This window comes from Hyaena hyaena, unplaced genomic scaffold (genome assembly GCF_003009895.1).
Source record: "Hyaena hyaena isolate Hyena2069 unplaced genomic scaffold, ASM300989v1 scaffold_1626, whole genome shotgun sequence".
Taxonomy (NCBI): Eukaryota; Metazoa; Chordata; class Mammalia; order Carnivora; family Hyaenidae; genus Hyaena; species Hyaena hyaena.
Window position 1 is genome coordinate 151,993 of NW_024082253.1, and position 15,799 is coordinate 167,791.

A 15,799-nucleotide genomic window follows, 5' to 3' on the forward strand; every position below is an offset into this window, starting at 1 on the left:
TGGCAAAGGAAACGCGATTGTTGAAATGGGGAACTTCAGAGGAAGAGGACTTTGGGAAGGAGCTGGTGAGTGTGTTTATGGATTTGTTGATTATGAGATGTGTCTCAGTTAGAATGATTTCAGCCAAAGGTAGCAGAACACGTCACTGAAAGTAGCAACAAGTTCAGCGGTCCCAGGGTTACTTCACTGGCTCAATCACATACTCAATGATGCAAGACTCATCTGTACTTTTGGTCGGCTGACCTCAGCTTCTCGTGGTCACAAAGTGGCTTGCTGGAGGTCTAGGCACTACCTCTAGATGCTAACTTCTGGCCAGAAAAGAGCAGAGTTTCCATTCAGGGACCTAGTTTAGTAGAGAGGAAAACTTTCCCCAAGCCCTCAGGTCCACTGATCAAAATGAGGTCACAGGTCCTTGTCATAGCAGCAAGGGAGGCTGGGGGAACAGCCATGTGGCCTTCACAGCCCCTGTGAGGGAGACAGGCTCTGACACAGAAAAAGGGCAGTGAGGGGAGAGCGGCTGTCGGGATTGCCCCAGCCAGGTCTGCTGTGGGGCACAGCGCTCAGGGAGAGATGCAAGCAGTCACATCCGCAGGTCCGGAGAGCATCCCATGCCAGAGATTTTAAAGGTAATGTTGCGATGTACGTTTTTCTACTATTTTTTGAATGCCGTGCTAGGCACTGCACATAATTATTCATTAAGTTTCCGAATACCCTAGAGGGACTTGAATCGCAGGCAACTGGAGGTTCTTTGAAAGCACATGGTTTGGTTTTGTTCCTGTATGGAGCGTATGGGAAAGGTCTTTGAGGCGCCCAGCACACCTGTGGGGTCTCTGCCCCATCTTCCCTCAATGGAGGAGTAGAAACAGCCTCTCTTGTGCCAGCATCCGTAGGGGAGAGCAGAGCCTGATTTAGCGGAATTCTGGAGGCAGGAAAAGCAAAGGCTTTGAATGTGGATGAGGTGCTTGGGGGCCCAGTTCGGTCCTAGACACATGGGGAGACCTGGAGCCCGGATGCAAAGAACAGTGCCTTCCCAGGGATCTGGGGATCAGAGAAACAGCCACGGTGCTGAGCCGAGGGAGAAAGCAGACTGAACCAGGAGCGTGATGGTGAGTCTGTCCGGGGACAAGCTAAGTTGAGGCAACGGGCTGGATTTGTCATTCCCCTCAGGTCTCTCTGTATTGTCTGTGCCAGGAGGAGCCTGCTGCCCACGCTATTGCAGGGAAGAGACTGGAGGACACTGTGAAGGGAAAAAGCTTTCGAAGGGATCCCAGTGGGTGGGGCCACAGAACGTTACCTAGAGAAGTGGCCCCTGAGGAAGTACGAACTCAAATGGACCTGGAGGTGTCGGAATAATATCATCGAGTTCTTCCCGCTCACCTGAGTCTGAGCCCCAAGCTCACACGAGCCGAGGGAGCTCAGCTGTGTAGGGCCCAGGGACCCTGGAGGGCGTTCAGGATGAGCACTGTGCCCAGGGGGCACGGACTCCTGGACCCAGGCGAGCATCACGCATGGCTGTGGAAAGACAGTGGAGCCTGCCAACATTCCACCTGCATACAATGGGTCCCTCCTGCCTTGGGTGGGAGGAGACCAGGACCATGGGGCTAGTTCTGACCAGTGCATTAGTGAACTGTTCCATTACCCACCCTGTGAATGAAGAGACGACAGAGTCCTAGAACAAAGCAGCCTGAAACAAGAATGGAAGACAGGTGCCCTGAAGAGTCTAATTGCAGACTTTGAGTGAGGGAAAAACAAGCCTTTGTCGTATTAAGATTTGGGGGCTATTTATTACAGCAGCATTACTTATTGTTCCCAATACACATTATGTACTTGATACCCAACCATTTGAATCATAGCTACTGCCTGGTTATATGACCTTGGGCCAGTCCCTTCCTCTCTGGGCCTCAGTTTCTTCATCTGAAAAATGGGAGCGGTTACACTTGCTTTATAGGATTGTCACAAGGGCTGAATGTGACACTGTGTGGCTCATTATGGGACACACACGCTTCTTGTTCATTTTACTTCCTCTGCCGCGAATGAGACACACACAAGTCGGAGACAAAGACACTGACCTGAAGGAAGTCCCAGTCTCATTCAGGGCACAAAGTGAGGCAGGCTGTGTGACATCCTTCTGGATGGGAAATGACATTCCCCGAGGATCAGCTGCACATGAGGCTGGAGGCTCCATTCCAGTTTTTCAACTGGTGGGTTTTAAAAGTGAGGATGAGGTTAGGTCTGCCCTTCCTGCTTTGAAAGGGCTCCCCAGTTCTCTCCTTCCCCATCTCACAAACGGGTGTAACTCAAGAGGTCTTTCTAAGTGGTACCCACTTTGCTCTGTTGCCCCACCCCCCATCTCATCTGGTCTCCTTCAGAAGGGAAGTCGGTGTCTTGTGGCTACCACAGGTGTCCAGCTCACTCTGGAAACCCACCTCAAGGGGTGAGGGAGAGGTCCAGGAGAAGTCCTGTGCCCCAGAAATCTTCACTCAGAAGCTGCCACTGTTCTGTGTGTCAGGCTGTGGGCACAGAGACTTAGGAGACACAGATGACAGGCAGGGCTCCCTGATCAGACCCTGGCCTGTGGGGACCGCCAGCCTCTTGGGAGTGGGCTGTGAACTGTGTGGAGGTGAGGGGTCCTGGGGCTAGGCTAAGGAGGAGAGGCCGTCCTACAGGGTCAAGGGCAGGCCCACAGGCCCCCTTCACGTGCCCAGGGCCATCTGAGTAATTCTGGAAATAAGACAGACATGGGCTCAAGTTCCTTCCACAGCCCCGACTTTTCGTGCGGCCCTGGACAAATTGCTTATGACTTCTCTATTTTCCCCTCTGGAAAGTGGAGAACACACCCATCTCACATAGTCATCAGATGAAAGGAACGCGCGATGCCTGGCGCAGTATACATTCAGCAGCAGATAAAACCTGCAGTCTGGTGGGCTGTCCCACTGGGAAGGGTAGCCCCAAGCCGGGGCCTGGGAGTGGGGACTGCTGACATGGGCTCTGCTCTGGGCGACGACAGCAGGGCCGGATTCCAAGGCTGCAGGGAAGGTGGGGGGCACGAGACAGGGACTGCTGGCTGCTTTGGCACTGGGCATCCCTTCCTCACGTCCCACTTGGCCTTGGAAAGCAGCAGAGCTGGCCTCCCTCCCCAGCTGTTCCTCGTGCTCCAGATAAATTGTTTCCGCCTGAGCTGCCTCCTCCTCCCCCAGCCCTCTTCCTGTTGCAACACCTCGCCCAGCAGTAAACAGGGGCCCTATCTGTCTCCACCACGTCCCTGGCTCCCTGCCGGCCACAGGCTCACCCCCCTCCAGCCCAGCCCCAGCCAGATGTGCCCGTGGCTTTCACAGCTGTTCCCTTGACCTGAGAGTCAAAGCGCTGTATGTCAAGGGATTGCCCCTGGCCCTCCCCCCTCCCTCCATAGCAGCCTCTGTAGACCCCAGCGTTTAGCAACAAGACAAAGGATGCTCATCATCTTCGCTGTGCTCCCTGCTTCCCAGATTTGCAGGGCCGGTCTCTGCCACCAGGCACCCAGGCCCTCCAAATGTTCCAGAACCCTCCTCACTGGGAGAAGGCAGTCTGATACGCCCTCACACATGAAATGCTCCAGACTCAGCCCCTCACTCCTCGCAGGCACCATATTCCTTTTAGGGCCTCCACATGGCCACATCTTCCCACTAGGGGTTACCTCCATTCCTCCTGCCCTGGCCCCGGCCACACCCAGGCTGCCCTGTGGTCCTTCCCCCAGAGGAAAGAGAGCTTCTGTTCATTCTCATCCTCCACGACTGGTGGAGGGCAGGTCCTGGTATTAGGTGGGAAAGGAGGCCCTTTCTGGCCAGGGTAGGAGACTAGAGATGGGGTCCAGCCCTTCTGGGCTTCCATGTCCTTGCCTTAGCATCAGGTCACAGCCACGTGGCTACTCCAGCTTCCCTGGTAGACAGCAAGGATGCCCATATCTGTCAGTTCAGATCACAGATGCAACCTTTCTTGTTCTCTCCCTCTCTCCCTCCCTCCTTTCTGTCTCTCTCTGAGTCTCTCTCTGTCGCTGTCTGTCTGTCTCTTTCTCTCTCTCACACACACACACATACCCCAGCATGCTAGAGAAAGGGGGGGAAAGAGTCATACCCACCTTTTCTAATAGCAGCATTTTTAACACACATTTGACACAACTGTGGTTAAGACCACGGTGAGAAGACCACCAGGGGAAACAGCATGAAAAAAAAAGATCATCCTGCTGGAATTCAGTGGGAAACTGAGTATCAGCTTGAGTGCGAGGACAAGGCTTCCTCCCAGACACCAGAGGCTCGCCTGGGGCCCCCTGACCCTGAGGTCCAGAACCCGGCTAAGCTTCGGCCCCCACAGCCAGCTTCCCAGAGCTCCCCTGTGTTTAACTGCGATCCCTCTGTTGCATCTCAAACCCCCTGTCCACAGCCCTGGGGACCTCTCCACAGCTCATTGCTTTTCACTCCCCGCAAGCCCCATTACTGGACTCACTGTGCAAGCTACAGTTGCTGTTTAGAGACGGGGGCTCAGAAATCACCCATGGTGCCATCTCTCTTTATGAAGGAATGTAACCAAAGCTCAGAAGTAGTAGCTGCTAAGGCCAGTAGCGAGGGTTTACTGAATATCCTCTATGTGACAGACTGGGGCTGAGCATCTCACAAGCATAAGCTCATGTAACCCTCACAAAAATCCCCCCAGGAAAGTCCTGTTCTTGGCCCCATGTTACAGGCAAGAAAACGGAGACCTGGTAAGGTTGAATGACTTACCCCAGCTACTAAGCATTGGAAACAAAGATTCCAACCCAAGTTAGCCTGACTTCAAAATGCAATGCCTTAAATCATTAGCTGTACTGCCTCTAGGGTAGAAAAGGGGTTTCTGGAAGCAATTTGTCCAAAATCACACAACAAGTTTGGGGTGCACCTGGCCCCAGAACCCAGGCATCGTTTGTTGTCCATCCTTAGGAGTCAGGTTCTTGGTGAGCAATTGCTGTGACAGGGGCGGGGCCAGGCCTGGCCCAAAGGCCTCCCGCTGGCCCGGCCCTGGTCCCTTCCTGACCGGCCTCAGCTCAGCCCTGGTCTGGCAGACTCTCTGAGCTGGGAGGACCTGGGAGCTCATCTTGCTGTGGCTTGCTCAAGGTCACAGGTGAACTGGGGGCAGGCCTAACGCCAGACCAGCCCCCCTCCACCCTGGCTCCATGCTCTGACCCTGCTCTGGTGGGCCAGGCCTTCCCAGGGTGACGTCAGCTCTAAGAGTAGCTTGGTGGTCAGGACTTGGTGGCAAGTCCGAACAAGTCCTCCCCGAGGGGCTAAGATTAGCACAGGGACCTCAGCTCTGACTCACAGAGGTGACCAGGGATCAGGCCTAACCCCCATTACCGTTCTCCTCTGATTCACTAGTGGAAAAAATTGGTCCAAGACCTTTGCCTGGCTGCCAGCTTTCTCTCTGTGTGTCTAACGCCTGGGCTCTGCAGAGTGGGGGCAGAGCCTTGTGCTCCTCAGCCTCTGTGCCTGGGCTACGAAAGCTGACCCAGAAGCCAGCTGTGGGTTTGGCAATTCCCTTTTTTTTATACCTACTCCGATGTTCCCCCAACTGCTCATTTTATCCATCCTCCCTGGTCTCTCCAACATCCAGTCAAAGGCCTTAAGCCTACCTGCTCTGCTTCAGAGAGAAAAGCCCAGGTCAGGAAGTGGTCCATACAGCCAGCTCTGCCTACACCTGCTGTAGTTTGGCAGATTTCACCGAGCCTCTTAGGGTGCGAATGTAAGGGATGCATCATTTATGTGCTTCAAATCACTCGTACAACCTTAAAGCCATAGACGGAGCAGCACCCCATGAATTAACTGGGTCTGTATGTGCGTGTGTGTGTGCGCACATGCGTGTGTGTGTGTGTGTGTGTGTGTGTGTGTGTGCGTCCGTGTGTGTATAGCCAGAGCACAGGGAAGGGGACTGAAGTGCCACTTGCATATCCCCTGGGGATGCTAGGGCCCTGCCTTCAGAAGTCCCAGATCAGGGCCGGCCAGACTCAAGTCCCCCATCTATAAGGTGGACACGTGGACTCGGCCTATTAATGTCTCAACCTGCATGCCCGCTTTTCCAGAGCCAGCCGCTTTTCAAATGCATCGCCTCCTGAGCCCCACTTGCTCTTTTCAGACATAGCTTTGACTTGAGTCTAAAACAGATATTTATTCTATTCCTAAGCTTCTTTCCTGATCTGTATCCTGGAGACAGCTGGGAAGAGGCAGCAAAGGCCACCAGGCCTCCTTGGTCAACACTGACATCTCGAGAGGGCAAGAGAGAAGCAGGAGGAAGGGAGGGATTGATTTCTGCTGCAACCATGTGATTTCTGCCAGCAACCAGCAGAGGTATTTCTTGCCTGCCAGGATTCACACTGTGCTTTCCCCAAAGGTTTCAAAGTCCCTGGAATAGGGGATTCGGTGGTAACCATGACATTCCCCCTTCCTTGTCTCCTTTTTAAGAACATGGTGGAAGCAAGGTCCCTGTAGAGCTGTGAATCATAAATGGAAGGGAGCCTGGAATCTCCTACTTTGTGGACATCGGTGGAGCCACCATGCAAAAGGGATTGCACAGCCCCTCCCTGGGACTGGAGAAGTGACCAGGGCCATGGGACAGCAGGGGTGTCCAGTGAGACAGGGGAGCAAGGGTAAGCTGGGGATAGGCCTCAGGAGGGAGGATGGGCACCAGCTCCTGCCACTGGCCAAGCATTAGGCAAAGCTGGAGAGAGGCCAGGGAGCCAAGAGCTGTCCCTGCAGCTGCAGCATCTCTGGGACGGCTTGCCCTGGAGCCCAATGGTTAATCAGACAGAACAGTCAGCCCTGGAGAACTAGAGGGCCAGAACCCCTTTATAACGCTGCAACCCTAATGGGCACCACAGATGACAGTTACGAAAATCAACAAAAGTTGAGAACAGATGCTCCAGCTGGGCCAGGGCCTCAGTCACACAAGGCAGGGCTGGTGGTCATTGCTTGGGCTTGGGCTAGGAGGTGCCAAGAGGCTATGCCACTCCACAGGAGCAGGGAGTGGGGTGGGCAGAAAAGAGCTTTAGACGGTGTCAGGGGTTAGGGAGGAGGGCTGTGTAGAATGAATGATGGCATGGGAGCCATGATCCAGAGGGAAGGGCTTGGTGTCAGGACAAATCCTACATAGCGTCAGGACAAATCCACTCCACTGGGGTCTCCTTGCCCACGAGCAGGTAGTCTCCATAGCCCCCAGTCACTGAGCCCCCAATCCTCAGGATGGGTGACAGAGTCCCACCTTGGTGGGTGGCTGCACCTTACAAAGGCTGAGCCGGGGCCCGAGGCACGCCATGTGCTGGGGAATCTGAGGCCACACACACAGGGTGGGCTCGAGCCAGGGTGGGAGGCTGCCTCTCTGGCTCACCCCGGGCCTGCAGGGCAGGTCTGGCCGTGCCGCCCAAGGCCACCCTGCGTGTGGGGAGCACAGCTGGCCTGCCGGGAAGAGCCCGGCACAATCTGCATCCTTCTCACTTCATTCCTGTTGGCCCCCAGGGACCCACAGGGCCAGCCCCCGTCGTTGCAGCTGACAGCGCTCAGAGAGGATGGCCCCCACCCCCACCAGCCCAGCCTTATTTACACCACCGCCTTCACTCCAGACCCAAGCTCAGCAGAACATAGCAGTGCCTGGGAAGAAAGCTACTCCTCAGCTCCCTCTAGAGTCACAGACTCTCTTCTTGGTGAGGGGCAGCAGGCAGAGATCGGGGGTGTCTCTACAAGCTCAGGCATCTTCTTGTCCCTGCTTCTGATGGGCTGGTGTCAGGGTGGGCACATGGGCACTGGACCAGGTGGACAGCTGGGATGGCACAGGCCTCTCCCACATTTGAAGAAAACTGGGACACCACTGTCACGTTCCAGTGTCAATCTCGGTACCAACTCTACCGTAGGAGCTCCCTGTGACTCTGGAGACACAACAAACTCATCCATCCACCCACCCATCCATCCAGTCCGACATCCTGTTTCTCCCTTTCCCACCACATGGAGTGCCCTTAGTGCCTTTTGTTCTGTGAAGCTTCAAGACCTTGACATAAGCTGTTTCCTACACTGGGGCACTCCTCCCCCACCCAAGCCCTCTTTGCCTGGCAAGACCCTACTTGCCCATCCAGTCCCAATTCAGATGTGACTTCTTCCAGGAAGCCTTCATGCGCTGTCTGATGGTGACGCTCCTCTGTGCTCCCACAGCCCCCGGGGTTCTCGTACTATAGCATTTATCATGCTGGGCTGTCATCGCTGAGATGAACAAATAGACTATTTCGTGCCTGCTGCATTGCGAGCCCTACGCAGGGTGCTGGGGACAGAGGTGAAGAAGGCCCTGTCCCATCCGTCCCACGGCTTCCAGGGACAGACAAGGGCCTAAATCACTTGAACACGGTGGCCTCGTTCACACTGCGGTTGACCTGTCAGCAACTTTTGCTTCAGCTTTCTCACCACCATCTTGATCACCACCCCCACCACATTTTCAAACAGTTTTATTGAGGTATAAGTGATCTGTAATAAACAGATCTGTTTAAAGTGCACAGTTGGATCTTTCTGGACATACACATACCCATGAAGCCATCACCACAAGCAAATAATGGACATTTCTATCCTCTCCAAAAGCTTCCTCCTGCCGCTGTAATCCCTCCTCCTTCCATCCCAGCCACTCCCTGTCCCCAGGCAGCCCCTACTTTGCTTTCTGTCAGTATAGATTAGTTTGCATTTTCTAGAGTTTTCTATAAACAGAACCATACAGCATGTACTCTTTTTTGGCCTGGCTCCTTTCACTCAGCACAATTATCTTGAAGTTCATCCAAGTGGTTGCATGTAACCAGTAGTTCATTCCTTTTTATTGCTGACTAGTGTTCCTTCAGATGGAGGTACCGGAATTTGTTTATCCATGCACCTGTTGTTGGGTGTTTGGGCTGTCTCCAGTTTGGGGTTATTCCTGATAAGGCTGCCTGGCATCTCCACATGAGGCTTTGCATGACCTCTGTGTGGGTGTATGCTTCTATCTCTTAATACCTCCATGCACGGCCTCCTCCAGTGCAAGGTGTGGGGGCTGGTTAGAGAGAGGGAGTGAGAGCAGGGTAGAGGGACAGAGGGAGAGAAGAGAAAATCTTAGGTAGGCTCCATGCTCAGCACAGAGCTCTACATGGGGCTCAATCTCACGACCCTAGGATCATGACCAGAGCCAAAATCAAGATTCAGATGCTCAACCAACTGAGCCATCCAGGCGTCCCTTGTGCTCAGTTTAGAATGGAGAAGTTGCTACCAGTACATTCTATTCCCAGGGGGCAGGGATGGAAAATCTTCTCTCCCCAACGTTGACACCGTTCTTTCCTAAATGAGTGCTCCCTCCCTCTCTCTCTCCCCCCCTCCCCCCTCCCCACAGCTCCTGGGGAAGCAGAGACACTAGGGCCTGGGAGGGGAGGGCCCGGAAAGTAAGAGATCCCTTAGACCCTCTGGTGGCTTCCTGGTGGGGAAATAGAGTTCATGCCCACACCTCCTCACCTGGGGCAGCTGCTCTGGCCTGACCTCAGGTGCCTGTGGGGCCACTGAGGAGGCAGCTGAGATATTGAAGAGTTTAAAAAGCTCCATTGGTGTGTGAGCCACCTTTAATCCTGCAGCAACACCCCCTTGCCCTGGACCTCAGCCAGGCAGCCAACTTTAAAGCTCCCACTGCATCTTCCCTGCACTCTCCGGCACCCACGCCCCCTACCTGACCCTGGGTGGGGTCACCACATGGACAAAACACCCTTCAGACCCCTCCCAGTCACTCTGACACAGGCCACCCCCTTCTTTCATCTCAGGGCCCCTCTGTCTTCAAAGCAAGTCATTTTTATCCTTGGGCCTTACTCCCTAGGCCTTTCTCACTTTCTCCTTCAAGAAGATCCCATTGATTAGTTCAAGTCACTCCCTCAACCTGATTTGCCAACCTTAGTCCTTTTTCACAAGGCCTATGACCTGAAGTGACCCCCTTGCAGAACATCAAGGAGAGAGAACAGAATTGTTAGCATCTCGGAGGCTGCCTCAGTTTCCTCTTCTCTGCCTGCAGTCTTAACTGTGGTGGGCCCCAGGTTGGGGGATTCATCCTTCTGTTGCTGGCAGGCTCAGGCTGTTGTGTTAGAACAAGGGACACAGAATGCCCAGGGCTTGATGAAGGGGACAGGAAACATGGGAAGAAGCTGTTCTTATGTCTTTCCTGTTGGTGTGAGACCCCAGAGGCCAGGAAAGGGGCAGACTAGGGCTGGAACCCAAGGGCCCTGACTTCCCACTGAGTGCTCATCCCACCTTCAAACCAAGTCCACACATTTTAATAAATGCTCTCCCACGCTCTTCCAATGCTAAGGGCATTGGTGGCTGAGGGGCAGAGAAAAAACAAATCAGTTGTGGGGGGTGGGGGGGAGATAGCTGGGAAGGCAAAAAAAAAAAAAAAAAAAGCCCCTACAGAAAACATCTCACAAAGGGTAAAATAGAAGACCTGGGTGTGTCTAATCCCAAAGACAAAAAACAGAGTCTGAGAGCTTAGCAAAGGCAGAGGGTCCTACAGTCTCTGGGGCCTGGGAGTGCTTCGTGGACCAGGCAGGCTGGAGCTGGCCTGGAATCAGGACCTGACAGGAAGAGTGGAAGACACTGCAGGCAAACAGCACAGCTCCCTCAGAGGGGCAGCAGCCTGGGTCTGGGTGCCTCCGTCCAGCTCCCTCTCAGCACCTCCTCAGCCTCGGTCTCCTCTTCCTTCAGCTTTGATCCTCTGAGGGCTCCCCATGTCCTCCCCGCCACCTCCCACACCGCCCGCTCACAACCCTCAGGTCTGTAGGAAGGCTGGAGGCTGGGTATGGAGTCATGTCTGGCATCAACACTTCCTGTCCCTCTTTGAGGCCAGTATTAGCTCTTTACTGGGAAATGACCATCGCAGGCCCCAGCTGCAGCCCTGCCCTCCACCCCCTGGTCTCTCATATCATCCAGTCACCTGCAGTCTTCAGGACCCTCTGGGCGCGGCAGGTGGAGATGTGATGATAGGAGATGTCATTGCCTTTGGCTATAAATACCTCCAGGCCCAGTGGCAGAGGTGAGGGTTGCTGAATATAGTATCTGGTCAAGTATCTTGAGTGAGTGAGTGAGTGAGTGTGTGTGTGTGTGTGTGTGTGTGTGTGTGTGTGTTTGTATCATCATCACCTTGGGAGCTCATTAAAACTACATATGCTTAGGACCCACCCCGGAAACTGAGTCAGAATGCCCAGGACAATGTTGCAAGGAGGTATGCTTATATTTTTCACATTCACCAGCTGATTCTGACATCTTTCCCACAGCCCCGCCTCCCCCATCCCCTATCTCCGGAGTTGAAAACAAAGAGGTTGAGGGATCAGAGAAGTCCGCAGACCTGGTCATTAGTCCTCTCCCTTCTAGGCAGCCCTGGATACTCCAGCCTCTTCTGGACCATCCAGAGGCATGAAGGCCTCTGGGTTCTACCTTCCAGACCCACTGTGGCTAGGGGCTCCAGCAAAGTGGGCCTTCTCCTGTCTCAGATTCACAGTCTTAGTCCTGTGGGCTTTCTCACTCATATTTCTCAGTGCTTGTAAAACCCACAGCTTTGGACTCTATAATTGGCATCCCTGTTTCAGATCTAACTTGAACCACTTTTGAATACAGTTTCTGTTGCCCTTTTAAATTATGGTTGAGATTCTCCTTCAAGCTATTCTAGATCTTTTCTCCCCATTCTGTGCTCCCATTGCCCTGGGACTCTTCCCTCCTAGGACAGTGGTGGCAAGTTTGAGGCCTCCACCACCTCCACTACCTATGCCCCTGGTCACTGTGGTCACCACAACTGCACCCTCCCTAGCTTTCACTGTCCCCACCATCTCTGCTGCTCCTGCCATTACGAGCACTGCTAACGCCAAAGACACCATCGGTAGGACCACCACCACTGAGGTTCTCAGCACCATGACTGTGCTCATACCATCACTGCCACCAGCAGGTATCATGGCCCCTTTAATCACCGACACCACGAGCCATCATTATGTCTGCCATCATTTCCTTTACAAAATCTGCAAGTACATGACTGACCTTCACTCAAGCCTGACTTGGATTCTTGGTTGGTGCTTCCAGTTGGCTGGGGCTGCTCTTGAACAGGGACTCACAGTGACTGCCCCATCTGCTGAGAGTGATGGCATTCCCCCAGGGACCTAGACTACTGGAGGAGACATATTCTCATAGGCTCCACACTGGAGAGGGTCCCTCCTTGATTAACCACAATGATGCATCCCTTAGACTTATAAGAGAAGAGTCTCCAGACTGATGGTGGAGGAATTCCCTTAGGGGATCCCAGATTGCTAAGGAAGTTGTTTCCTCAGGAAGTCCCTTCTTCATATTGATGAAAGAGCCTTTTCAGAGTGCCATGTTCTAACTAAGGTGGACTCTCTGTAGGGAAGGCTTTGACTAATAGGTGAAGGCCATCTCCTCATGGAGGTCAAAGACTGCTGACAGGCTCAAGAGTCCCCTGAGGAAGGGAGCAGGGAGAGAAGAGAGATGCTTCTCAGAGGCTAACATCTGAGAAAACAGCTAAGATGCATGACAACAACCATACAAAAAAGTGCTGGATAACACAGTGGAATAGACCTCGCACCTGTTGCAGCTGCTAAATTGGGGTTGTCATGATGGTAAGACCTCCTGGAGAAGGTGGCTCTGGGTTGAGTGAGCCCCTCGCTGTTCCTGTCCCAAGGCTCTGGCTTCCCCAGTGATGACCCAGCTCATCTCTCGCCTGGGAGTGGCTGGTGGTGTTTGCCAGACTCACATTGTTTCCACAGCCACTCCCTGTTTCCAGGTTGTGTCTACCCCGCCTGGCGCCAGCCCCTGCCCTGGCAACCCCAAGTGCAGACACAGAGCCCAGGGGCACTCAGAGCCAGGAATGTGTGGAGAAGTGCCCTTGGCCAAAGCCAGTGGAGAGTCCTCTTCCCCACAGGAAAAGGGAGGATGACCTGGGAGTTCAGGTGTCTGATGATGAACTGCACCCTGATCAAGACCACCGCCATTTGGGGACTTCCACTAACATTACATTCAATTGTGTCCAGCCATTCTTCCTAGTCCCTCAAGGTTTCACTTTGCCTTCCCAAGTTTCTTCTTCAAAATCTCACCGGAAGTTTATTCCCTCCAGAAAATCATCCCTGGGTTTTTCCCTTGGAGAGCAGAGCTCAAAATGTCATGAGTTCATTTCTTATGTGAGCTTATAGCCATACTCTTTCCCAGCTACAGAATAACTCCCTACTCTGACCTTAATCAGAGGCTTGATCTGGACCTCATATTGATCCTCACACTGACTATGGGCTGAATCTAACCCTAACCAAAGGTATATCCTAACCCTACACTCAAACTCAACCCCCAGCTCTTATCTGCTGGCCTTCAGAGAAAAACCATTGGCTGCTAAAGAAAACAAGGCAAGAAATGATGGCGGCCAGCCTTGGCCCTTCTGCAGAGATTATAATTTTCACACACAATAACTGCTTCTATGAAGAAGTACGTGCGTGCGTGCATGCGTGCGTGCGTGCGTGTGTGTGTGCGCGATTCCTTTATTCTATTTAGAATCCCTTTCATCACAATTCCATCCCAACTTCTCCAGGGAACAGAGGAAATGGGAAATGGATCTCCGGTTACATGGGAAGGAATTCTCTGCTAGGCCTGGAGTTCAAAGGAGGCCCATGGCCACCTAGTGGGGCCCGGATGTCACTGCATCAGCGTTGTCTCTCCCTCCTCCAGAGCTTAGGGTTAAGCTGGGAATTTGAGCGGGAATGTGAGTGGAAAGCAGCCACTGAGACATGTCAGACCTTTTGAGCTTTGTTTGTCACCTCTGACGGTGACCAGAAGGAGTGAAAACCTCCTCAATGCCCCCTCCCTGTCCAGTCCAGCCCCCCATTTCCACAGCCACCTGCCCTGTGCTTGGGCCTCTGCTTGCCTCCTTCCATCCCACATCTCACACGCTCTCCATCCTTCTGCCTCTTGTTTTCCTTCTCTTTCTCTCTCTCTCTCTCTTTTTCATATTTTATTATTTTCAGTCTCTTTCTAGTTTTTTCACATCATCTCTCTTTTCCATTCGGTTTCTCTGTGTCCATCTTCTGGTCCTTTCCCCCTCCTTTTCTCAGCAAAATATTAAACATCTTGCAGTTGTTTGCAAAGTTTAGTTTCACCAGCAATTATAAGGCTTCTTAAACAGATGCAAGTCCAAGTCTTGCCTCTTTAACCAGTAATCTGAGCTGTACTTTCTCTTGTCTCTTCTTCAGCAGAGTTTGGCTCACAGAAAAATCTAAAAATATCACAGAGAAGAACGTATTGGAAGTTCAATGCTCTCATTTAACAGATGAGGCAAGTTGGGACCCCATAAAAGGAAGCATAATTCCTGAGCTGCCCAATTCCTGGGCTGCCCAACGTATTAATGATGAAGCTAGAAGCCTGACCAGTACCAAGCCCAATCAAGATAGTGCCTTTTCCTCCTTAAGGAAAGGTCTCTGATCCATCCATAACTACTGGTTTCAATGGGCTTTCACTTAGTTCTTCTGGGCTGGCCAGTGACAGAGGAATATAATATCAGACAACCCTTAGACACATGAAACCATGTCTAGAACGAAGAGGTCAGGTTCTCAATATGGGAAAGGGAGGATGAGACCAAAGTGAGCTGAGTCAGAAGGAAATAGCAGGATAATGAGATTTGTTCCAAATTTAACTGCTAGATAGTTAACTAGATAGATGGGCAGATGGACAGACCAACTGAGACGTGAGTAGGATAATGGTGTGAGCACAGGTGCTCCATCCTCCTTACCACCCACTCACATTACCCAAAATTCTCATTAAAATGTCCAAAGTGTTAGATATACGGCAATGGGGAATATGCAGAATCACTGTTAATAGGGAAGAATGTCATTCACATCCAGAAAACCCAGGGGATTCTGAACAAGTACAAATTGAAGGACAGTAGCAAAGCCAATCTGCTGGGGCACTGCCTGAGGAGCAGCCCCCTGATAAGAAAGTGAAGAGAAGAGAGTCTGCGGACCCTACCACTACTCGCTGATTTGAGGGTTGAGGCAGAACTTTGAACAGATGAGGAACAGAGCACAGGAACAACTTCATCCCACAGAGCAGCTGCATGGGTAAGAGGCACTGGCAAGTCCAGGTCTGGAGCAGCAGCAACCTCCTCTAGCAAGCTGGCGGGGAAATGGAGGTGACCTGGTGTATGGGCAATGATCCATGGAAGGAGGCTGGGCCCAGCTGTGATTTAGACCCCATATGAAGGCCAGACCTAACAGGAAAATGGAAGAAGAAAATAACTTCTGCAAACACTGAGCCAAAATCCCTGACACACAGTCCCCTGGTAGGACTGTTCATAGCTCTGCCTTCCTTTCACTTTGGATTGATTTTGTAAATTATTATATTATGGCTTAAGATCTGGCAGCAGGATTTGTACAGCAACTAAAAAAACATGATAGGAACAAAGAACAATCCACTCAATGGTTGTGCTGGCTTGGCTTGGCAAACCCCAGGTCCTGTTGATTTGACCTCGGGAGGAAGCCAAAAAACCCAGCATGGACCAAAGATATTCTGCAAAATAAAGCATCACAATCAAAATGGAGATGGCAAATACACTTTTGTCTAATATTTAGTACAGGAAATAGGAAGAAATGTTAGGAAATAGCTGCTTTGTGTTCTCAAAGAGTTCAAGTAAAGGTGAACTCTATGAAAAAAGAGGTACAGAAAAGATGCTGGAATGTTAGATTGAAATGGAGAGGAATAAGACTCAGAGTTTTAGAGAAAAGGGA

The 15,799-nt window shown here is 52.3% G+C and overlaps 1 long non-coding RNA gene across 1 annotated transcript; it reads left to right on the top strand.

Moving 5' to 3' along the window:
- The first annotated feature begins 299 nt into the window (after positions 1-299).
- LOC120226184 lies at positions 300-8,739 on the top strand. Its single transcript, XR_005526957.1, has 4 exons — positions 300-626; positions 6,187-6,350; positions 6,465-6,649; positions 7,515-8,739. It is a non-coding gene; the product is annotated as an uncharacterized LOC120226184 (long non-coding RNA).
- The last annotated feature ends 7,060 nt before the right edge of the window (positions 8,740-15,799 follow it).